Source organism: Oncorhynchus kisutch, linkage group LG14 (genome assembly GCF_002021735.2).
Source record: "Oncorhynchus kisutch isolate 150728-3 linkage group LG14, Okis_V2, whole genome shotgun sequence".
NCBI lineage: Eukaryota > Metazoa > Chordata > Actinopteri > Salmoniformes > Salmonidae > Oncorhynchus > Oncorhynchus kisutch.
The window spans coordinates 32,937,501-32,961,671 of NC_034187.2; the positions used below are offsets into that span (position 1 = coordinate 32,937,501).

Below are 24,171 nucleotides of genomic sequence, written 5' to 3' on the forward strand. Positions count from 1 at the left end.
ATCCGATACCTCTGTTTTTTAGACTGCTGCATTCCGGAACCTATTTGCCAGGATCCGATACCTCTGTTTTTTAGACTGCTGCATTCCGGAACCTATTTGCCAGGATCCGGTACCTTTGTTTTGGACTGCTGCGTTCCGGAAACTATTTGTCAGGATCCGGTACCTTTGTTTTGGACTGCTGCGTTCCGGAAACTATTTGTCAGGATCCGGTACCTTTGTTTTGGACTGCTGCGTTCCGGAACCTATTTGTCAGGATCCGGTACCTTTGTTTTGGACTGCTGCGTTCCGGAAACTATTTGTCAGGATCCGATACCTCTGTTTTTTAGACTGCTGCATTCCGGAACCTATTTGCCAGGATCCGATACCTCTGTTTTTTAGACTGCTGCATTCCGGAACCTATTTGCCAGGATCCGATACCTCTGTTTTTTAGACTGCTGCATTCCGGAACCTATTTGCCAGGATTCGGTACCTCTGTTTTGGACTGCTGCGTTCCGGAACCTATTTGCCAGGATTCTGTACCTTTTTTGTGGCGTGAACAATATAAAAAAATATATATAATCGAAAAAAAGGATCAGAGTTAAATCAGATTTGACTTTTTAATTATTCTGCGATGGAAACACACAGTGGTGAGATTCTGTAAGGTAATGTTTCAGCCTATTAATGATTATAAAAGTTAAATAGACCCTATTACTATATAAAATAAAAAATCACTATTGTAGGCCAACTAATCTGTAAGTACAATCAATGAACCAACAGCATTGCGCTACGGTGTTCTCTCCCAGCCTCATGGATAGAACGTTTTAGTGTAGAATAAGCTATCCCAGTCCATACAGTATACATAATAATACATTCCACACTGAAAGGGGATTTACTAGTTGGTAAACATTTTCATTCGACCAATTATGTACCAAATAAATCAAATGTTATTTGTCACATGCGCCCAATACAACTGGTGTAGACTTAGCCGTGAAATGCTTACTTACAAGCCCTTAACCAACAATGCAGTTTTAAGAAAATATTAAATGTATGGTATTTTTTGTTTTTCTGCCGCGCAAAATATTCGGAAGGCTATGTACAGTGCATTCGGAAAGTATTCAGACCAGGTGACTTTTTCCACATTTTGCTATGTTACAGCCTTATTCTAAAATGGATTAAATAGTTTCTCCCCACTCATCAATACCCCAGAATGACAAAAGAAAAACAGGTTTTTAGAAATGTTTGCTAATTTATAAAAAATAAAAACAGATAAACCCTTTGCTATGAGACTCAAAATTGAGCTCAGGTGCATCCTGTTTCCATTGATCATCCTTGAGATAATTCTATAACTTGATTGGAATCCACCTGTGGTAAATTCAATTGATTGGACATGATTTGGAAAGACACACCCTGTCTATATAAGGTCCCACAGTTAACAGTGCATATCAGTGCAAAAAACAAGCCTTTAAGTCGAAGGAATTGTCCGTAGAGCTCCAAGACAGGATTGTGTCGAGGCACAGATCTGGGGAAGGGTACCAAAAAATGTCTGCAGCATTGAAGGTCCCCAAGAACACAGTGGTCTCCATCATTCTTAAATGGAAGAAGCTTGGAACCACCAAAACTCTTCCCAGAGCTGGTTGCCCAGCTAAACTGAGCAATCGGGGGAGAAGGGCCTTAGTCAGGGAGGTGACCAAGAACCAGATGGTCACTCTGACCGAGCTCCAGAGTTCCTCTGTGGAGATGGGAGAACCTTCCAGAAGGACAACCATCTCTGTAGCTCTCCACAAATCAGGCCTTTATGGTAGAGTGGCCAGATGGAAGCCACTCCTCAGTAAAAGGCACATGACAGCCTGCTTGGAGTTTGCCAAAAGACCCCTAAAGGACTCTTGGACCATGAGAAACAAGATTCTCTGGTCTGATGAAACCAACCGTCACGTCTGGAGGTAACCTGGCACCATCCCTACGGCGAAGCATGGTGGTGGCAGCATCATGCTGTGGGTATAGTTTTTAGCGGTAGGGACTGGGAGACTAGTCAGGATCGAGGGAAAGATGAACAGAGCTAAGGACAGAAATATTTGATGAAAACCTGCTCAGGACCTCAGACTGGGGAAAAGTTTCACCTTCCAACAGGACAACGACCCTAAGCACACAGCCAAGACAACACAGGAGTGGCTTAGGGACAAGTCTCCGAATGTCATTGAGTGGCCCAGCCAGAGCCCGGACTTGAACCCGATCGAACATATCTGAAGAGACCTGAAAATAGCTGTGCAGCTACGCTCCCCATCCAACCTGACAGAGCTTGAGAAGATCTGCAGAGAGGAATGGAAGAAACTCCCCAAATACAGGTGTGCCAAGCTTGTAACGACAAGCCCAAAAAGGCTTATCTCTGCAGAAGGTGCTTCAACGAAGTACTGAGTAAAGGGTCTGAATACTTATGTAAAAGTGTTATTTCAGTTTTTTATAAATTTGCAAAAATGTCTAATCCTGTTGTTGCTTTGTCCTTATGGGCTATTGTGTGTAGATTGATGAGGGAGGGGGGGGGGAGATTTAATCAATTTTAGAATAAGGCTGTTACGTAACAAAATGTGGAAAAAGTCGAGGTCTGAATACTTAACGAATGCAATGTAAGCTATTGTATAATGGCACAATAATGTTTTAATTCAGGCTTTCTTTGGGGCTTGGGCACTAATATGCATATGCGTCAAATGCTTTGAATGAATCAGCACCTTTAGAAAGCTCTGCCCATTTCAGCACCATAGTAGCCAAACCGGTACCTCGGAGCCATGACTCTAACTCTAACCATGACTCTAACTGATCTGCACTCACTTTTTTTTCTCTCTTGCACTCGGAAACTACTGTACAGGGAAGCCTAATCATTTGATCAATTATTTGGGGGGGGGGGGGGGGGGGGGCTCCCAAATAAAAAATATCAGGTCTTACATTAAAATATTTAGGTACATATGTAACCAAAATGGTTGGACTTTAGAGCCCTGCACACAAACACACACACAGTAATACACACATGCATGCACACAAACACAGGCCTATACACACTAAACACACAGAGCCAGCCAGCCCTCCCATCACACTGCAATACAAGTTTTTAACATCTATGGGAACTAACACACTAACAGTTATTCTGGTAGTGTGGTGGAAAACAGCAGCCCTGATCATGGGATTCAGTTTGTGTCCCTCAGGAATCACTGGCATTCACAGATGGCCTAACTAATAAAGCACAGAGATTTGAAGGTCATCTCAAACGTGGGGAACTAAGATGTTTTGTTGTCTGAAGTATAACCGACGCAGCCAAAGGTGTTAATGAAATAGGTCTACTTTACCATGTGATTAAGGGAGGAGGGAGATGGTGTCTGTAAATAAGAACGTAGCGTGGGAATGTATGAATGTGGCTATACTGTTCCATGCTATGTCAAGCCTCAGACAGTCCTTGATTACCATCCCTACAGTATATTAGAGCCTGTTTCTGCCCAGAGCCATAGACCGCTCATTTTACTGGAATCCTATGAAGCTCCAGTGCCAACCAGCCAGGGTGTCTGGTCTGTGCCAAGTGGGTTCATGCCACACACAACCCCCACACAGGCCCAGAGGGGCATAGCAGAGGCCAAACCTCTGCCAGGCTGGAGTACTCAGCGGGGGAGACTGGCACCAGAATGAAAAGGAGTGGAGCAGGAACAGAACTCATTCCTTCCCTAGCTGGCAGTGGTACCCAGGTGGAGGTGATTATCTGTTGGGTTAGATTAAGGCAGAGAAGTTCCCTGTTGTGAGGAACTTCATTCGTCTTTGGCACACACAGACTGCAGTAGGTTGTTTTGCAAAGAGTTTTTAAAAACTTTTGCATGAGGAGGAATCACCTTATCTCCTCTTCACAATCTCTTCATAATTCCATCTCTGTTCCAGAGATCTACAAATACTATTTCTTCCTTATTTCGCTGTACTAATGAGCATATGACGTCTACGGTACAGGAGTATGAGGACCTTGGATTGAGAACCCAGTTTTTGTGATTTGTAGTGTAGAAGACAGTGTAGGTGCACTAGTTGTCCATCAGGGGTCAGTGTGGGGCTACTGCAGTCACATCTACCGGTATGTGGCCTTTTTGTTCTTCAGTTGTGACTTGTGTGTGACAGACAGACAGTGTTGGAAATCTGCAATGCTCACCTCTTATACAGATTGTACCGGTTTAATAGGGAGAATCTCGATTCCTTGCCGCCCAGAATATCTTTACTGAAATCAGCCTGCATATCTGTAGCTGCCTCAGTGCATGAGAGAGAGAGAGAGAGTCCACTGAGGGCCGTCGGTGGAATCTCCATTTGAGCTCAGAGGCTGGCAGAGTAATTATTCCCTCTATGGGACTCAGTTTAACTGCTGTCTCCAGGAGGACTTGGATAGGGTCTCTTATCACACACAGCAGGCTGGCTAGGGCCCCACCTCACGGCCCTCAGAGCCGTCCGCACCTCACCTTACTCCGAGTTAAAGCCCAGTCAAAGATTCACCTACCGCAATATATATCTGGGATGGCAAATTAACAGACAAAGGAGGAAGGTCTTTGAGTCAAGATTCATGTTCTTTACCGTCTCATCTAATTAGTATGGGTATAGTATCTAGTTACCAAGGAGAACACTCATTTAAATGAAGAGGGCTCGAATCGTACATTCAGAAGTACACAGTGAATAAGTTGAGCAGCAGTTTGAAATTGCTCTGAGTGTCAGCTACTCTTGGAAAATGAAAGTTCAATTAAAATTTCAAAAAACTTTAGCTCTGAGCAGAAGCATGCAGACAGCTCACAATCTCAGGGAAGCGCTCTGTTTGCAGATCAGTATCGTAGGATGTTTGCAGAATGGGGGGGGGGGGGGTTGTTAGCAGACGTGACCATGTAAACTCCTGCTTTCACAGCCTGAATAAAATATTTCAGTCACCACAATTTGAACCCCTACTACTACTACTACTACTACAGACACGTGTGCACATTCACTGTTAGGGACAGCCTTCTGTCCGTTTCTGTGCATGGATTGCGGAAATATGTTTTCACTGATATCTCAGCTATTTGCATACGACCTTGTCCTCTGTATGCCAGACAGATACAGAGAGGTGACATTGTCAGGGATGGTTGGCTTCTCCAATACCAGTTAGGCTGTCTGTCTTATTAAACCACCCCTCGGCGAACCTGTCCTTTTTGTCTGAAACAGACAGGCGGGTCTTAGGGAGAGGCTGGGGTTAGAGTTCATTGTTCATCACCCCTCCTGAGAGTTCAGCAGGTTCAGGGTGGAAGAGCAGAGGACTCTGAGAAAGGAGCAGGGAGGTGACCGCAGTCAAGGAGACGGCATTTAACAAGCTAAGCACTCCCAATCTTTGAGTCCTCACCCCTCTCTCTCGATCATATCTCTCTGCAGGCACAGGGGTAGGGAGTTTATTAAACGTGCTCCGAGAGCGAGGGAATGAGTGAAAGACGGGAGCGAGGGATGGAGAGAGGTGGGAAGATGCTGAGTAAGCAAGCAAGTGCTCAACAGCACAGTACAGGAGCCATGAAAATTGGGAATTTCTAAACCTCAAATGTTGCAGGGCAAGATTGACAGAGGGATTGGTGAGCCACAGGACATTTGTGTCAGTCCTGCACCTACACAGTCTAACACACACACACACACACGTATCCAACAAAGGACCTCAGAACACCAAGAGTCTGTCAAGGAACTGTCTGTAAAAACTGATTGTTATACTCTGACTAACCGTGCCTCAGGACATGCCACCTGGTTCAGCAGCCTCTGAGAATAACACTTCATTGTTTCCATTAGGGAATGGCTGTGTGAGCCCCGTCAGAGGTTGTCCCGTTCCCTCACTGCATTCACATAAAACACCCAACTGGTGATTAGCCCTGGAGGAGTGCCTTTTTGCTGTTTTGTTTATAAGTGGGCGGAGCAGATTGCCTCGTGGGAATGGGACTTCACTCAGCATAAACACACACTCTTTAAAAACGTCAACATCAACGACCTCGGAGTCGTTTTGATTCATAAACATAGAGGTTACTGATGCAAAATCAAATTATTTATACTCAATTCCAGGTTCTAAGTTAAAAGTCATTATCTTTGCATGTTGTGCAATTGGTTCAAACAGGAAAATACTTGTTTTGCTCCAAAAAGGATGGAGCCCACAGCTAACTCAGTCTGATTTGGGAATCCTGAATGTCAGTGTGTAGACGTCTTCAGGAGGAAAGCCTGCCTTGTGATCCAATCAATTAAAGCCATATCTCAATCTCGGCGCTCGCATGAAGCAGGAAATCAAATGTCGTGCTCACGAGTTAACCCCATGTGGAGTGCTTCAAACCACCTCCCCCCTCCTGTGGCGTGCTCCAATCTGCTGTGTGTGGCTTGTCAATATTGCCCATGAGGGTTCCTCTACCCCACTGATGGGGATGAAACATTTATGATTATGTTTCATAATGGCCAGCGGGCATCTGGGGTCCCCTGGGAACCCTTTCCCCCTCCATATTTAATCTGATTGGGCTACCTTCTCCCTCCTTCACACTGATTTAGTATCCATTTCCAATGAGCTCTGAGACTGGGGGTGCTAGAAATGGCCGTTGTCCGTTAACGAGGCCTCCTAAATAGAGGAGCTTCCCTGGTTCCATCCTCTCTGAGGACTGGGGCTGACATCTCTGAAGGGCTGAGGAATCAACAGCCTCTGTGACGGTCAGGGCCCGTGGCTGGTATTGTGACAGGAAGGAACAGGGCCTGATCTGGAGCAGATGCCATTAACGTAAGCCAGAGACCGTCAAGCCAGAGAAGAAAGTCTATGTCCTAGAGAGTATGGAGGTTTGAAAAACGTGTATTTTCACACTGCCGCATTCTCCCCTCCTCTCAGCCTTACTCCATCCACAGGGGCATTTTCTCCCATCATGCACTATGTATGTGGAAAACTATGCATGTTCCACCCCGGCAAATGAGATGACAGATGAGTAATGGGATGGCATATTAGAGTAGTGCTGATGCTGCATAGTGTCTCCTCTCCTCTCAACAGGTCGATTTATGACCAGACGCTCCTTGTCCCAGTCAGGTGGCCTGACAACAGGGACTTACTCTGCGTGGGCTGCCTAGTGTATCGATCAGGACGAGGAGGGAGGCGGTAGTGGAGAGGGGCGGGGGTTAGCTTATGCATGAATAAACAGGTTTCTGCCCGGGCGTCTGTCTGCCTGCTGCACCCCTCCTTTACACCCCCACCCCATTCCCTGGCTGGTGAAAATTAGAAACATGAACCTGGCACACGCCGTCCGAGAGCTCGCCTCCAATAAGAGTAACTGTGAGGGGGGCAGAGAGGAGAGCGGGTCAGGCCTGGCTGGGAGGGAAGAGTAGACATTTGTCAAGCTGCTAGGGCCAATGCTACTGGAAGGGAACGCTCTGATGAGGGAATGGGATGCAATAGGTTACTGCAGTGGCCATAAAATACACAGGTTGTCCTGCTATCTCTTCTACATGCATGCACAGAAGCATACACACATGTCCAAACTCAACACGCACCCCCAGATAACCACACACACACACACACCGGGTTGGAGTGAGTATCCCACACTGGTAGCCGCAGACCCTCGCTGCTATTATTGGCTGTCGGTCAGAGGATAGGAGAGTGGTCGCGTCCTTTGCCCTTCTCAAGGAGACTTTAGTGCCAGACACACACACTCTTATCATCTGACTGAGTCAGACAGCCCAACGTAGCCCAGCGCAGCAGCTCCACCACTGGGAAGATTAGCAGATTTCACAGCCTGAATGAAAACATTTCAGAGCCTCGTGTAGCACATTCATTATCTATTAATAGCATGATAAATAGGTAAGAATTTGTATGAAGACATAGTTGTATTAGGTTTAAACACCTTTTACAATTAACCTGTAATTATCTAAATTGTTGTTTTCTGTACCGGATGCAGCTGAACCTGTTGGTGTTTAAGTTTTTTTGGACTGTAAACACAGTTGCCATGGACACCCCCGCAATGCCTATTAACATGCAGGCTAGAGACAGGCTAGCCCGAGTCAGACCGTTTTAGCGACATGCTGGTGCCATATTAACAACTAGCTCCTCCTGGTCAGTCAGTCATTTCCTATGTCTGTGAGGTGATCGGTCTCCGTGACAGACAGGCATGTGAAGGTTGTCATTACTGACTGTTTTCCATCGCCTCTGACTCTGACTCTGACTTCAGGATTTGGTTCATTCTTCATTAGTGAAAGGGAAATTAACGGCCACAGAGCATGACTTTAATAACGTAACTTAGCAGGCCTCTGCTCTACTCATTTTGTATGGGTGTGAAAGTAGTGCTTAGCAGGAACTCTGGGTAATGGGGGTGTGGAGTGTTACCTTGCAACAACAAAACATACTGTCATAAAACGGAAGTCAGAATTCTATCAATACAGCACTTTACATCAGGCCATTTCTGTTGTTTAGTCACTCATAACTATCCAGTTGAATTCTATCAATACAGCACTTTACATCAGGCCATTTCTGTTGTTTAGTCACTCATAACTATCCAGTTGAATTCTATCAATACAGCACTTTACATCGGGCCATTTCTTTTGTTTAGTCACTCATAACTATCCAGTTGAATTCTATCAATACAGCACTTTACATCAGGCCATTTCTGTTGTTTAGTCACTCATAACTATCCAGTTGAATTCTATCAATACAGCACTTTACATCGGGCCATTTCTGTTGTTTAGTCACTCATAACTATCCAGTTGAATTCTATCAATACAGCACTTTACATCGGGCCATTTCTGTTGTTTAGTCACTCATAACTATCCAGTTGAATTCTATCAATACAGCACTTTACATCGGGCCATTTCTTTTGTTTAGTCACTCATAACTATCCAGTTGAATTCTATCAATACAGCACTTTGCATCGGGCCATTTCTGTTGTTTAGTCACTCATAACTATCCAGTTGAAGAGCTCTATTTACGTCATACATATTTTCCTTTTGTGCAAATCACTGTCTTGGCTGTTTTTCATTTTCAAACCTAATAGCCTTGTTAAGGTAGTTAAGTTTAGGTTGTTGCTGGTCTTACAGCGTTAGAGTAGGGCATAATTGTGCCAATGCCTGATATGTTAAATCATATTAAGCTCCTAAGTGGTTCATGGAATTTAGCTCATTGGAATCAGGCTTGTCCAATTCTGACATAACGTAACCTCAGTTCCCAATCACTGTTTATTTGCGCTATATTTCTTGTTGACTATAAGCTATGAACATTCTACTAACTCAATATTGGCTATTTGTCTATAGAGACACTGTATAAGTGTACCAGACCTGTTGCACTAGCCCCTTATGGACTCCAGTGAACTAATAAATGATTGGGTTTATACAATGAGTCATGGAACTAGAAGTAGGTTAACATGATAAGCTAGTCATTTCAACTCTCAAGCTATCACTGACACATTTTTTTATTTTATTTATTTTATTTTACCTTTATTTAACCAGGTAGGCAAGTTGAGAACAAGTTCTCATTTACAATTGCGACCTGGCCAAGATAAAGCAAAGCAGTTCGACAGATAAAACGACACAGAGTTACACATGGAGTAAAAACAAACATACAGTCAATAATGCAGTATAAACAAGTCTATATACAATGTGAGCAAATGAGGTGAGAAGGGAGGTAAAGGCAAAAAAAGGCCATGATGGCAAAGTAAATACAATATAGCAAGTAAAATACTGGAATGGTAGTTTTGCAATGGAAGAATGTGCAAAGTAGAAATAAAAAAATAATGGGGTGCAAAGGAGCAAAATAAATAAATAAATACAAATTAAATACAGTTGGGAAAGAGGTAGTTGTTTGGGCTAAATTATAGGTGGGCTATGTACAGGTGCAGTAATCTGTGAGCTGCTCTGACAGTTGGTGCTTAAAGCTAGTGAGGGAGATAAGTGTTTCCAGTTTCAGAGATTTTTGTAGTTCTGTAGCACATCTAAGGCACCAGCTATTTAAAAGGCTTCAAATGATTTAGCTTTCATTGAAGTAACATTCTCTGGGCTCTGCAGTCTCTTTCTGAATCACAAATGGCCCTTATTTCAAGACGGAAGACTTTCTCATGCGAAATGTTATATTTGGATGTCTACATGCCTCTGTGAAGCTACAGTGTTAATGTTGACTTATATATTAGCTGAGGGGGAATCAGAAAGGCCACTACTGTACATGGTCTTCAGGACATTTTTAGATTACCGAGTGATGTCATGGCCACACATCATGCTGACCACCAAACGTTATATTTTATTTTCCCATTTTTGGACATGTCTGACCTGCTACTGTGTGCCACTGCCAGACTGTGATGGTCTAACGGCAAGACCAACAGCATTTTTCCGACGGGCAATTTCCAAGAGCGTCAGTGGCAAAGTCATGTACTATAGGTTTCCCGCAATATTGCACTGAAACAGCAGGGGACCTCTACTACAAATGTTCCCTCTACGGACGATATCATGTGTTTTATAATGTAGTGGGGCTTTGAGATCTCGACACAAGCCGCAAGGGTTACATTACAACTTGAGCTTCTCATAAATAACTCAAACCTCCCACATACCTTCCATTGACACAAATGCATGACTTGCGGGGTGAGGGTATCGCTAGTCAGATCACGGGCTCCAAGCCTGTAGTGTGCCTCAGGTCAATAGGTTACCTCATTCCCATCAAACCTAAAAAAATATATCACTACTGTATCTGCAACAGTAACGTGACTTGTGGTTTTGTGTCACTAGGGGAGCAGTCACAATCATTCACTCTCTCTCTCTTGCTCTGTCTCTCCTGTGTTTTAGTTTTTGTTCCCACAACATGAGCACAGGGTATCCGTATCAGGAACACGTCCTCTCCCCCCGTCTCTCTCAGTAGTGACACGGCGATGACTACAGTACAGTTATGTCACCCGTGAGCCCCATATGTTCACATATGTTCCTGCTTATTGCGTATTTTTGTAGTTTTAAATGTGTATGTTGTATCTCGATGTGTATTGTGTACACAGGGCTTACCTGGAAAAGAGGCCCTCGGTCTCAGTGTTGACTCCCAGTTAAAATAAAGGTTAAATCCATACAGTTTGATACACAATGAGGGATGTCACTTACAAGGACCTCTACCACAGATACTGTCCTAACCCTTTTTACTGTCCTGTACTTGGATGTCACTGTCGACGAGCTGCTCTGATGCACTTCTCTATTTGTCACCATTGATTCCTTGTTAGCTGGCACATTAGGAGACTGTATGCTCTATTACTGGGACTGCATTTAAGACCTGTCTTGGTCAATTAAAAGGCATTTCAAAGGGGTCGGTTTTTACACCGCACCCCTGGGTGCGTTCACAGAATTTGTGCTGTTGTAGTCTATGCAGAGATTCCTAGCTATGTCATTTGTAGTATACCGCAGATGCACAGAGGTTGTATATAGAAGGGGCTTTTTATACAGAATGCTCCGTTTAGAAACGGGACCCAGGCAACCAGTTGTTTTTGGGTGTGGTGAGTGACTTATGTGTCTGATTACAGTCATACAGTAGACTCACTCACACCAGACCTGGGTTCAAATACTATTTCTGGTATTTCAATTAATTTAATGCATTTCAAAACAAGTATTCAGATAAACTAGTTGTTGAATGTAAATACTTGGAAAGTATTTGAAAATACTCAAATATATGGACTCAAATACACTCCCATGTATTTGAAATATGTATTTGGAAAATACTTTCAAATACAATTTGGTTGACAAATTGTTTTTTACAAAAAAAAACATGAAAAATACTCATAAGTACTTGTTTTGGGCTGTGTATTAAAAAAATACTCAAATACACAGAAAAGGGCATTTAAATAACATACTCAAATACACATTTTAACCCACAAAGACTGCATCATCAGACAAAGCCCACTCATTTTTCCCAGCTACCCTATTATATACACCACATGATAAATTACCATGGCAATTACAGACAGTGAACAGCCCAACTACGGTCTAGTAGTGGGTAATAATGACTGGATCACACTGTACAATAGCCACTGGCGAGAAGTAAAGGGTGAGAAAATCACTTAGCAGGGGGTTGCTCCCCCCTGACGACCCTATTACAGCAGCCAGAATTGGAGATGAAACTAGTGCCGGAAGTGAATGGTGGGACTGGATGTCCTGTACCGGAGTCGTTCTCCAGTCTCAACCTCAATTCAAACAGGGAAGGTTGATCGCTGGGCAGGGTAGACAGGTGTGTGCCTGTGCGTGTAGGGAGAGTTCTAACTGTCTAGCTGGCCTGGACTGGGACATGCCCAGGCTAAACCTTGTCCAGACCAGGACAGTGTTACTGTCTGGGGACAGAGAAAGGACCTGATAGGAGACAGGATGTCCGTCAGTGCCTATTAGAGGTAATGAGATGCAGGGTGACTGTGAGCAGCCAGGAGCTCTCCTGAAAGCTGCCAGACGACAGCAGACAAAGGCTCTGCATGTCACTGTCCAGAATGGAACGGATTACAGGACACTACACATATGGGGATCTGTGTCACATCAATTGCTGCATATATGTTTAACTTATTATAACATCCATTATCTGTCATATATACATCAAGATTTCTATGACTGTATTAAAGAAAATTGGTCCTATTTGAGCCAAATTATATAGTGAGTGTATTACTCCGAATAACAGAACTACATTTTTTTTTATTGTATGTATTCAGATATAACCTTTTAGCAATTTATCACGTTAACATATTGTAATCCTTTTGGATTTCTTTGACAGGCATAATCATATCATATGAATAACATTATCTAGTTAGTTTATTAGCCAGAGAGCATTTTGTATAGTCATGTAAATCCCCCCCCCCCCCCCTGGCAGCTGTGTGCAGAATGATGATGGTCCTACATTAAAGGGCAGAGCTATACAGTATCTGCCAGAACAATAGACCAGCCACAGATAAACATCTCCATTCAGCCCTCAATAGCTGCTGTAAATATGATGTGCAGATTACAGTACTTGTGGCTGCGAGGGGGGAGGCAAACCAACCATAGATGTGTGTTTGGTGGCAGTCATGTGGCTCACAGCAGATCATGAAACACAAGGCCAGATCATGTTTATGAGCATGGGATACCAGCAATACCTGTCCCTCTGGTAGTGTTATCTGACAAGCATTTACTACCGTGCTCTGCTGCTGTAGGCCCACTATGCAGTTTACCTGAGTCACAGTCACATAACATATCTTATCTATCTTCTTTGTCGTGAACAAAACCTGTTTCCTTTTGGTGTGCTTATCTATTGATCACACAAATGTTTCGTGACAGACAAGACACAGCTGTAAAAAGGATATGGAAAATATGTTCAGGCTGCAGTCTGCTGGATTCTGATTAGGGTCTATAGACCGCTGTAAAGTAGCCTTTATTACTACGACAAGTACTTTCAGTTTTTAAAAAAACTAAAACATTCAAACCAGACCATGAATAAAAGTAGAGATGCATGCGTTTCCATGTAATTGTGCATTTGCTCCATGACTTCGCTTGGTAGTCTAGTCAAGTCTGGTGTCCGTCAGCTAGAGGCGTGGTGAAGTCCCTCCACATCTGGGAGGAGTCCACTATCTCGGCGTTGGCAGTGACTCGTAACCTAGAGAACACTGCGTTGGAAAGCATGGGACCACGGTGGGTGAGACCCGGAGACAGCGCTGGTGTTATCAGACAAATGACATAGACCACTAAGTGTAGCCATTGTTTATGAGTTTACGCAAAATACGGAACACTATTCAACGGGAGTTAAGAACAGTCTTCTCTGACAATATTGTAAACCGGTAAGTTGAACAACGAACTTATTTTACTATTGTAAAAAGAAGCGACTTCTTTCATTTAGGCAAGCGTGCGCGTCTCCACATCGTCCACAGTAAACACACGATAGGCTAATATTTCGTTGAACTGCGTTTCTTTGAGTTGCAGTTTTAATAAATGAATTTTAGAAAATATTTCTAAACTTTTATGGAAACCAAAGTACTGCCATTGTAATTGTGCCAATTATAGCTGTTGCAGCAGTACCCAAACAATAAAGCGTTATACTTGTGCATTAGCTACCAGCTGTAGACTAGCTGCTCACCAAGTGAACCTGAAAGGGACTATTTTAAACGTAATGTGGTGGTGATCTCTCTCACAAGATTGCGTAGATGTGTGTGCAAGAGTCCTTCCTCAGTGTACTTTCCTCTTGACCCGTTTGGTCGCTCTCATTGAACTAAACGTTGAATCACTGGTGATGTGTCCGAGACAGTCTCTATATTTGCTTTCTTCCCATTCATCATTTGGCTTGTGTGGTTTAGAATGCATCATTTGAGTCACTTAAGGGTCTATACCAAATTATTCCTAGATGGATATATAGTTTTTTTCCTATGACAAACTTCAATGTGTTTAAAAATAATAATAATAATAATTTATAGCAGTGGTGGCAAAGTTAGCTGGGGACATAGTTAATCAAATCACATTTTATTGGTAACATATATATATTTAGCAGATGTTATTGCGGCTGTAGCAAAACACACTAACTGCATTGAAATAATGGCAGTCTCTGACCAAACCAGGCCATCATCCTGGCCGCAGAGACATTTTAGATTTTTTTTAAAGCTAATTTCCTGCAAATTTGTTGTTGTTGCTATGGACAGAGATACTCTTAGAGTTTTAAAGCTAGTTTTCTGCAGTTTTATACATTTTGTCATGGGGCTGATAGGAAAATTGCAGTTTAAAGCTAATTTCCTGAAATTCTACACATTTTGACATGGGGCTGAGAGAAAATTTGTTACAGTGCCTTTGGAAAGTATTCAGACCTATTGACATTTTGTTAGGTCACAGCCTTATTCTGAAATGTATGAGTTTTTTTCCCCTTCATCAATCTCCACAATACCCCATGACAAATGACAAAGCAAAAACAGGTTTAGAAATGTCTGCAAATTTATAATAAAAAAAAAAAGAAGTAAATATTACATTTGCATAATTATTCAGACCCTTTACTCAGTACTTTGTTGAAGCACCTTTGGCAGCGATTACAGCCTCGTCTTCTTGGGTATGACGCTACAAGCTTGGCACACCTGTATTTGGGGAGTTTCTTCCATTCTTCTCTGTAGATCCTCTCAGGCTCTGTCAAGTTGGATGGGGAGTGTTGCTGCACAGCAATTTTCAGGTCTCTCCAGAGATGTTCGATCCAGAGAAGTTCAATTCAGGACTCTGACTGGGCAATTCAAGTACATTTGAGACTTGTCCTGAAGTTACTACTACGGTGTCTTGGCTGTGTGCTTAGGGTCGTTGTCCTGGAACAGGTTTTCATCAAGGATCTCTCTCTACTTTGCTCTGTTCATCTTTCCCTCGATCCTGACTAGTCTCCCAGTCCCTGCCGCTGAAAAATATCCCCACAGCATGATGCTGCCACCACCATGCTTCACTGTAAGGATGGTGCCAGGTTTCCTCCAGACGTGACACTTCGCATTCAGGCCAAAGAGCTCAATCTTGGTTTCAACAGAACAGAGAATCTTTAGGTGCCATTTGGCAAACTGCAAGCGGGCTGTCATGTGCCTTTTACTGAGGAGTAGCTTCCGCCTGGCCACTCAACCATAAAAGCCTGATTGGTGGAGTGCTGCAGAGATGGTTGTCCTTCTGGAAGGTTCTCTCATCTCCACAGAGGAACTCTAGAGCTCTGTCAGTGACCATCGGGTTCTTGGTCACCTCCCTGACGGCCCGTCTCCCCCGATTACTCAGGTGGGCCAGCTCTAGGAAGAGTCTTGGTGGTTCCAAACTTCTTCTATCTAAGAATGGAGGCCACTGTGTTCTTGGGGACCTTCAATACTGCAAAAATGATTTGCTACCCTTCCCAAGATTTGTGCCTCTACACAATCCTGTCTCGGAGCTCTACGGATAATTACTTCGACCTCATGGCTTGGTTTTTACTCTGACATGCACTGTCAACTGTGGGACCTTTATATAGACAGGTGGGCTTCTTTCCAAATCATGTCCAATCAATTTAATTTACCACAGGTGGACTCCAATGGAGTTGTAGAAACACTTTAAGGAAGACCAATGGAAACAGGATGCTCCGGAGCTCAATTTCAAGTCTCATAGCAAAGGGTCTGAATACCTATGTAAATAAGATATTTAATTCTAATAACCTGTTTTCGCTTTGTCATTATGGGGTATTGTGTGTAGATTGCTGAGGAAATGTTCTTATTTAATGCATTTTAGAATAAGGCTGTAACGTAACAAAATGTGGAAAAGGTCACAGGGTCTGAATACTTTCTGAAGATGTGTAGAATTGCAGGAAATTACAGCATGTTGCCATGGCTTATGCTGTGTTCTTATGTGACTCAAACATTATAACACAATCCTGCTGCTGCTAAGTGGATGCTTTGCTGTAGGCCTTCATAATGATCAAATGCCACCTGAGGAGCCCATAGTCAGTTCTATCTACATTTAAAAAAGCACACACTCACTGCATTGAAATAATTAGGCTCCGTGCAATGGCGTTCTCAGTGCTTTCCTTGGGCAGGAGCTCACAAAAGTTTGGACACACCTACTCATTCCAGGTTTTTTCTTAATTTTTTTGCTATTTTCTTTGTTGTGGAATAATTGTGAAGACATAAAAACTATGAAATACATGGAATCATGTAGTAACCAAACAAAGTGTTTAACAAATGAAATTATATTTGAGTTTCTTCAAAGTAGACGCCCGTTGCCTTGATGACAGCTTTGCACTCTCTTGGCATTCTCTCAACCAGCTTCACAAGTTCGTCAGCAGTCAGCTGGAATGCATTTCAAATAACAGGTGTTGCTTGTTAAATGTTAATTTGTGGAATTTCTTTCCTTAATGCGTTTTGAGCTAATCGGTTGTGTTGTGACAATGTAGGGGTGGTATACAGAATATAGCCCTATTTTGTAAAAGACCAAGTCCATATTATGACAAGAACAGCTAAAATAACTACTGTTAGTGCTGATACCTCAATTTTTCTAAGGCTTGAGTTCCTGCACCTCTTAAAGGATATTAGCTCAGAAGTTATGTGGTGTTCCTGCACCTCACTAAAAACGGTACCGCCACCCACAATGAGTACCGGCACCGATTTTAAATCCAAGTCAAGCACTGGGCATTCTGCTATGCATAACAAAGCCCCAATAGATCAGTGCAAATGCATCAACCTGTGACTATGAAAGGCCTGGGGATGTTCAACACGTAGCTGACATTAGTCTGAGAGGGTGTTTATTGTTTCCGTTTTTGTTTAGCTGATTTATGTGGCCAGAAATGAGCCCAGCGTGACCGTAAACCTCAGTGGGCCTGCCTGCTCCCTTCCTCGGTGAGTTGTTTGGGTTGATTTTAAGGCGTCAGCATGCTTCAGTTCGGCTGGTGACTAGCCGGACTCGGCTAGGAGAATCGAACAAGTGTGCTCGTATACACTCTTTTAAAAGACTTACGCTTGGAAAAACAAGAAAAAAGCGGTAATAGTAATTTTGCATAGGAGGTCTTAGTCGTGCAAGTTTAAATATATCTAAGATGTCTGGTGCAGTATTTCTCAATGAAACAACACAAAGACTTTAATTATTAATCCCTACGTTTGACCAATCACAGACGAAGGTGCGAAGACTTCAGCTACCGACGTCGGCTTGGCTTTTTGTGTGTGCCTGGACAGCCGAAGAAACCCTTACTGAAGTCCAAAACGACACAAAATGTCCTCATAATATTTGCACAAACTCTCCCAAACCGTTTCGGCTGGGAAGCCTGCGGACGCCTTTACCCTCTGTTTACCCGCCTTTACCCTCTGTCTTTGATGTTGGAGAACTGGGATGGTGGCTGTCGCCCTGTCGAGGTGCTCCGGGGCCACAGAGAGGCAACAAAAGGGCCCCTGGAACCCTGTAGTGCAGGGCTGGCGAGAGCAAACACACCCAGGGAGCAGAAAGCAGGGACTGGAGGATGGGCCAGGCATGCCTTTTGGCGCAGTGGGCTCTCTGTCATGGCAACCCAGCAACCTGGTGTCCGTTTGACTGTCACACACCCTCAGTGCTACATGCTGCTGCCTAGAGAAGGGGTTTCATTAAACCACAGCCTAATGTTTTACTGGGAGACTCTGCTTATTACTGGTGTTTGTCTGTCTGAAGTCTCCTGTGGAGTTATGAGTCCTTGTGGCGCATTCCATACAGGATTTTACCTCAGTGTTTTACCCAAAAGGCTCAGACGTTTCTGTTTCCCTCTACGTGGGCTGGCACCCGTGTCTCAGTGAGCCATGGCTCCTGCAGATCTGCTTTCTCTTGGGGCCCAAGCCAAGCCACTGGTACGTTGTGATTATGCAGATGTTGTTTCTGCTCTTCCACTGCTCGTCCACATTGTCAGCCCTATCAATGGAAACACAATTGCAAGAAAAAGAATTGTGCCCGAACAGCTGCAAAACCCCTTGCCGAAGTCCAAAACGAAAAAAAAACGTCACAAAATGTTGTCATAATATATGCACAAGCTGTTTTTCCAAATAGTTTCGGCTGGGAAGCACGCGGACGCCGTAACACTGGTGTTAGTTGAGAAGCAGCATTGGTACTGTTTGCCACGGTAGAGAACTCACCTGGCTGGCACTGAACATTTGCTCATTGAGTTTGCACCCTCACGCACACAAAGATGCATTTAAGTTCAACTACAGAAGGGACCTCAATGCTTATTTAGAAGTTGTGAAGCTTGCGTTAATGTCTGTCCAAGGAACATTGTCCAGAAATGGAGTGCAGTTTCACTGTTATCCAAAAATGTTTCTTGATTGTATACTTGAAGGGGTTTATATTTCAGCAGACAACTCTACTCTACTCCCCTTCCTGACGTTCTTTACACAGCACATGCTCATTCACATAATTGTTGTTATTGTCATGAGGGGCCAACTCTTTCAGAGGGCTTTAACACCACTGTAGGGTTAGAGACAAAACCACAAAGACCCAGGCATGCGGATCATCTTTTTTTTTACAGCAGAGAAATGTGTGACCACAAGGAACATTGCATTCTATTTGTACTGCCCAAATAGGGTCTGCAGTCAGAATTGATATGGACAGAGTTCCTTGATTTTCTTTATGGAAACATACCAAACCATATGATTGTGTTATTTTCGCGCTCTTGATGTGACCTTTCAAGAATGGGATGTGTTCCCCTCGCATCTGCCCCTACCATTTGCTGACTTTTGTTTGCTAGTGACAAAGGAGTAAAGGTGGATTTACATGAGTAAAATATGTCTAGTGAGATCTATCTCTCTTCAACATCAGTTATACTTTTCTGTTTATTTTATTATTATTATTTGATGAGATTTTTTTACCCCCCTTTCTCCTCAATTTCGTAGGAACCAGTTGTTAGTAATTACTATCTTGTCTCATCGCGACAACTCCCGTACGTGCTCGTGAGAGACGAAGGTCGAAAGCCATGCATCCCAACACAACCCAACCAAGCCGCACTGCTTCTTAACACAGTGCGCATCCAACCCGGAAGCCAGCCGCACCAATGTGTCGGAGGAAACACCGTGCACCTGCCCACCTTGGTTAGCGTGGACTGCGCCGGGCCCGCCACAGGAGTCGTTGGGCCAAACCCTCCCTAACCCGGACGACGCTAGGCCAATTGTGCATCACCCCACAGACTTCCCGGTCGCGGCCGGCTGCGACAGAGCCTGGGTGGGAACCCCGAGTCTCTGGTGGCACAGCTAGCACTGCGATGCAGTGCCCTAGACCTCTGCGCCACCCGGGAGACCCTACTTTTCTGTTTATACTAGCCTTGACTGTGGTGTGAGCAAAGCCACATTCCTGCTTCATGTGTGTGCAGTTATTAGCATATCATAAATACACTATATACAAAGGTATGTGGACACCTCTTCAAATTACTATTTCAGCCACACCTGCTGCTGACCGGTGTATAAAATCGAGCACACAGCCATGCAATCTGCATAGACAAACATTGGCGGTAAATGGCTAAAGAGCTCCGTGACTTTCAACTTGGCACCGTTATAGGATGCCACCTTTCCAACAAGTCAGTTAGTCAAATTTTGGCCCTGCTAGACCAGCCTCAGTCAAATGTAAGTGCTGTTATTGTGAAGTGAAAACACCTAAGAGCAACAACGGCTCAGCCTCGAAGTGGTAAGCCACACAAGCTCACAGAACAGGACTGCTGAAGCGTGTAGCATGTAAAAATCGTAGCATGTAAAAAAAATATTGACTTCCAAAGGCCTCTGGAAGCAACGTCAGCACAAGAACTGTTCGTCGGGAGCTTCATGAAATGGGTTTCCATGGCCGAGCAGCCGCACACAAGCCTAAGATGCGCAATGCCAAGCGATGGCTGGAGGGGTGTAAAGCTCGCCGCCATTGGACTCTGGAGTAGTCTCTTGAGTGATTCATCACTTTTCACCATCTGGCAGTCTGACGGATGAATCTGTGTTTGGCGGATGCCAGGAGAACGCTGCCTGCCCCTATGCATAGTGCCAACTGTAAAGTGTAAACTCCATATTAATGCCCATGATTTTGTAATGAGCGATGAGCAGGTGTCCACATTATTTTGGACATGTAGTGTTTCTCAGTATATAGACAAACACAAGAATAGCAATTCAAATTATACAGGAGCTTCTCATCTAAACCATACTGCACATGTTGCACACATGACTAATGCAACGATTCACAAATGTGTGGATATTTCCCAGAGTAGTGTGCGAGACATCTCTTAAAGAGAGATTTGAGTCTAGCTATGTCTTTTTACACTACACAAGTATCTCCTGGACCTAGTTTGTCGGTCCAAGTCGTGTAGTTCAAAGAGGCTCTAAAGTGTGGATGTAATGTTACCCTCTCGCTGGGTGGCACATATGGTCTCGAGGCATCTGCAACTCATCGCTCAAGTTAATTCACTTAATCAGTGTTGACACATTATGGAACAATAAGATAATTAAAACAAGCATTTTACTCAAGTTATTTCCTAATACATAGTGTGCTCATGTTTGTATAATCTGTTAGACTGAACCTATTTAGCCAAAGGGAAAGGAGCTATGGACTTCCAACAGTTTGTGTTTTAGGTCCATGTCAAGCTAGACATCTTGATGCATGGTTGTTCTCCTCCCCATAAGCCATTTGGAAGGCTGTGTGCTGCGACTGCCCATCGTTAATTCTGAAGTGCTAGCAACTCTCAGAGAAGCACAAATGTTTCATGTCTTCCCTCTGCACATTTCTCTCCATATAAGGGTGTTTGGCTGGGACTTATCAGGCGTTGGTAATATCTGTGCTTATTGTCACGTTCCACACGGCCTTTTACTGTCTGTAGGTAGAGGCACTGTTAGGGGAACCACAGAAGCTCCCTCTCCTGACTCTGACACAATGGAAAACAACCCTGTTTTTCTGCTCCACTATTGTTGATGGTCTATTCAAGGCCATTTCAACTGTTACACGATTGGACCACTGTACTGACTTACTTGAGCTGCTTGGCTACCATGGAAAAGCATAATGGCATCTGTATTGCAGTTTTTTGCCCCTGTGGCTGGAATTATATTTGGCCTTTGAGGCAATGGGAGAAGAGTGATGTGCATGTAGTTTGGGCAGCTGTGTGTGGAGTAGAGCTATTATAAGCAGGTGAGTTCAGGCTGGTGTCAACAGTGTCCTGGCAGGGACTTCACCACCGGCCTGGCTACCATACTGACAGGCAAATGACTGGCACGACCACCACTTCCTGTCCCGTTGGCTCCCTCCCATCGCTAAAAGGACACAGGACACCAAACCATAGTTTGTCATTGGCTCACTCATAGGGGCGGACGTCCGGACCCAGATTTAAGCCGACTTCTGGCCTGAAAAGCCCTTTCAAATCAAGTCTCTCTTGTAAGATTTCGATCTTCAATTTAAGATTTAAAAGTGCTTTTCACTCGAGGGGTAGGCTTAATATCCGTCTGTGAAACGGCCCTGTTGTTTCCTAAAATCACTTCTGCGAAAGGCCTTGCGCGCCAGATGCCCTGGGCCTAGGGTTCTATTCATTTCATTTTGTTCATTGGTCAGACCGTTGAGACATGACTACAATGAAAGATTTCCCCAAGTATGTCTGTAGCAATCTGTCCCAGTATTTGATCCTCTACTACACAAGCTTATTGTTGGTTAGCGGGACTGATGTCCAGCTGAATAGTCCATGGCTTATTCATGTCCAGGTTGACACCCCTAAATGGCTACAGATTGAAGCCTTTGAGGATATTTTAATGTGTTCGTTCAAATTGAAGTGGGCTTCTTGCCTGGGGAAACGAAGATCGAATGAAGTAGAGGGTTTTAAGCGACGTGCCAAGTGAGCTCGCAAGGTTAAGCCTCATGGTGCAGAAGATGGACGGTTCCCGAGTCTTGTCACGGAGTGGAGATGTCCGTGTCGGGTCCTAAGCTCATCGAAGCTCAGGATTACTTCAATACCTGCCTGTCCTCTATCCTGCAGCAGGACTCTTTACATTTACAGATGATCACAAATGCTCATCTATGTGCCCTCACATCCATTACCTGTCATAATGTGGTAGATCACCTGAAACCTCAATCCCAAGCCAAGGCTATAGACTTCAGCTATGGAGTGGCAGCTAACATAACAGCAGTATGTGTGAGATAAGGTGTACTTTTTGGTAAAAGCTCTACCTCCGCAACGGGACTTCAGGTTGCTGCACAAGCTGCAGTTCTGGCTGAGCCCCTGTATTGTCAGCTCCACATGGTATCAGTGATGTAGGGTTATTGTACTGAGGACCACGGGTAACAGCAAGGGGTGTAAATACAGATAATGAGCAGCACAGACACTAACACAGGTGTGATACCCGCTGCATGCATATACTTGTCATTGCCAGGTCCGTGTGTGTGTGTGTGTGTCAGGGAATATCTAAACATATGAACACTAGTTCAGACGGGAGGAAGAAAGGCAGTTGGTAGTTGCCATAGTGCACCCCCATCCCTGTTTCCTAACCTACTTTACCAGTCAAGCACAACAATGGTAATTGTGATTGAGCTAGCCGAACCCTCCAGTAGCCACCAGGCCCCAGTGACCATCTACCTCTATTGGAAGAGTAAACACAGCACAGCTGGGACGCTATTGGCTGAAGGGCTCCGTTAGGCGCTATGTATTGTTCTATGTAATGGATGCGGATGATGCAGTCTCTTTCTACCTGCTCATCAGTGAGGCTCTGATGACCGATCTCCACCGACTCACCCTCTTATCTCCACCATCAGGGCTAAGAGCAGCCGACACCTCTACTAACAAAACAGACCACAGTAAACTGTCACGTGTAAAGGCTACTGATGTGGGTTGATGATAAACACTTGATTTTCTTTTGTCAGTCACCTACCACGCAGAACAGCCTGCGCGAGTCTCCGGCTCAAGGGTTCTGGATTTTTGGAGAAATGAAGATCTGTGGAGACTGGCTGAGAACTTGGCTGCAGCAGCACTTGTGTGGAATGTGAGATGCATTTTCAGCCTCATTAACGCCGTTCTCACTCTCTCACATTAGCAGCTTAGTTTGATGCAGGAGTGAGAGCTCCTTCCACCCCCAGTCTCAGACTTTGTCATTCAGTCATTTGGCATCAGACCAATGTAAACAGCGAAGGCCTTGATTGCTCTCGGTCATCAGCAACCCTGAAATCCAAACACTGAATTAGCTCAATTAGAATTGAATGAAGAAGCAAAATGTATCAAAGTCATGTTTCCTGGAGAGATACTGTCTTTATACCTGGTTTGGCCTGAAGCTCAGCCGCTGTAGGGGAGCCTGTTTGGCATCGGAGGAGCTTCAGGTGCAATGATTGCGTAGATGGCTGGTTTAGATTTGCTTTGGCTTACAAACGCAACGTCCTGTCAGAAATGTCGAGAGGCATTCGTGGGAAACGGGAGCTGTTTGTGTGGGTGTGTCTGTCTGTGCCCTCCAGATGTCACGAGACTCGCCCCATCCTCTTTTTCTCAACACAGTCCACCCAGGCCAGAACACCCCAGCATGCACTGTCTGTGCCAAGGCCCAAGGCTGGCCTTTTCTAGAATCGTTACATAAGACGGTTTGACTATATCACTGTTTCCTGGCTAGCAGGACATAGCGGGTTGGCTCATGGTCTCTATACATCCCATACCAGCCTGATCGACCCACCCCGCTCGACCCTCGGCTGGGTTTATTTTCTCAGCAGTTACAGGTGCGAAGTGGGAACATTTAGTTAGTTCCTTTCCAGGAATGAATGAGTCCGTACCAGCTGAGCTGAGACAGGACAAGGTGGTCT

The 24,171-nt window shown here is 44.2% G+C and overlaps 1 protein-coding gene across 1 annotated transcript in view; it reads left to right on the forward strand.

The window, feature by feature from the left end:
* The first annotated feature begins 13,461 nt into the window (after positions 1–13,461).
* The window catches only part of LOC109903938 (T-lymphoma invasion and metastasis-inducing protein 2-like), a 114,221-nt gene continuing 103,511 nt past the window's right edge, over positions 13,462–24,171 (forward strand). Inside the window, exon 1 of the mRNA XM_020500961.2 lies at positions 13,462–13,748. The gene's annotated coding sequence lies outside the window, so the exon portion shown is untranslated. The remainder of the gene's footprint in view (positions 13,749–24,171) is intronic.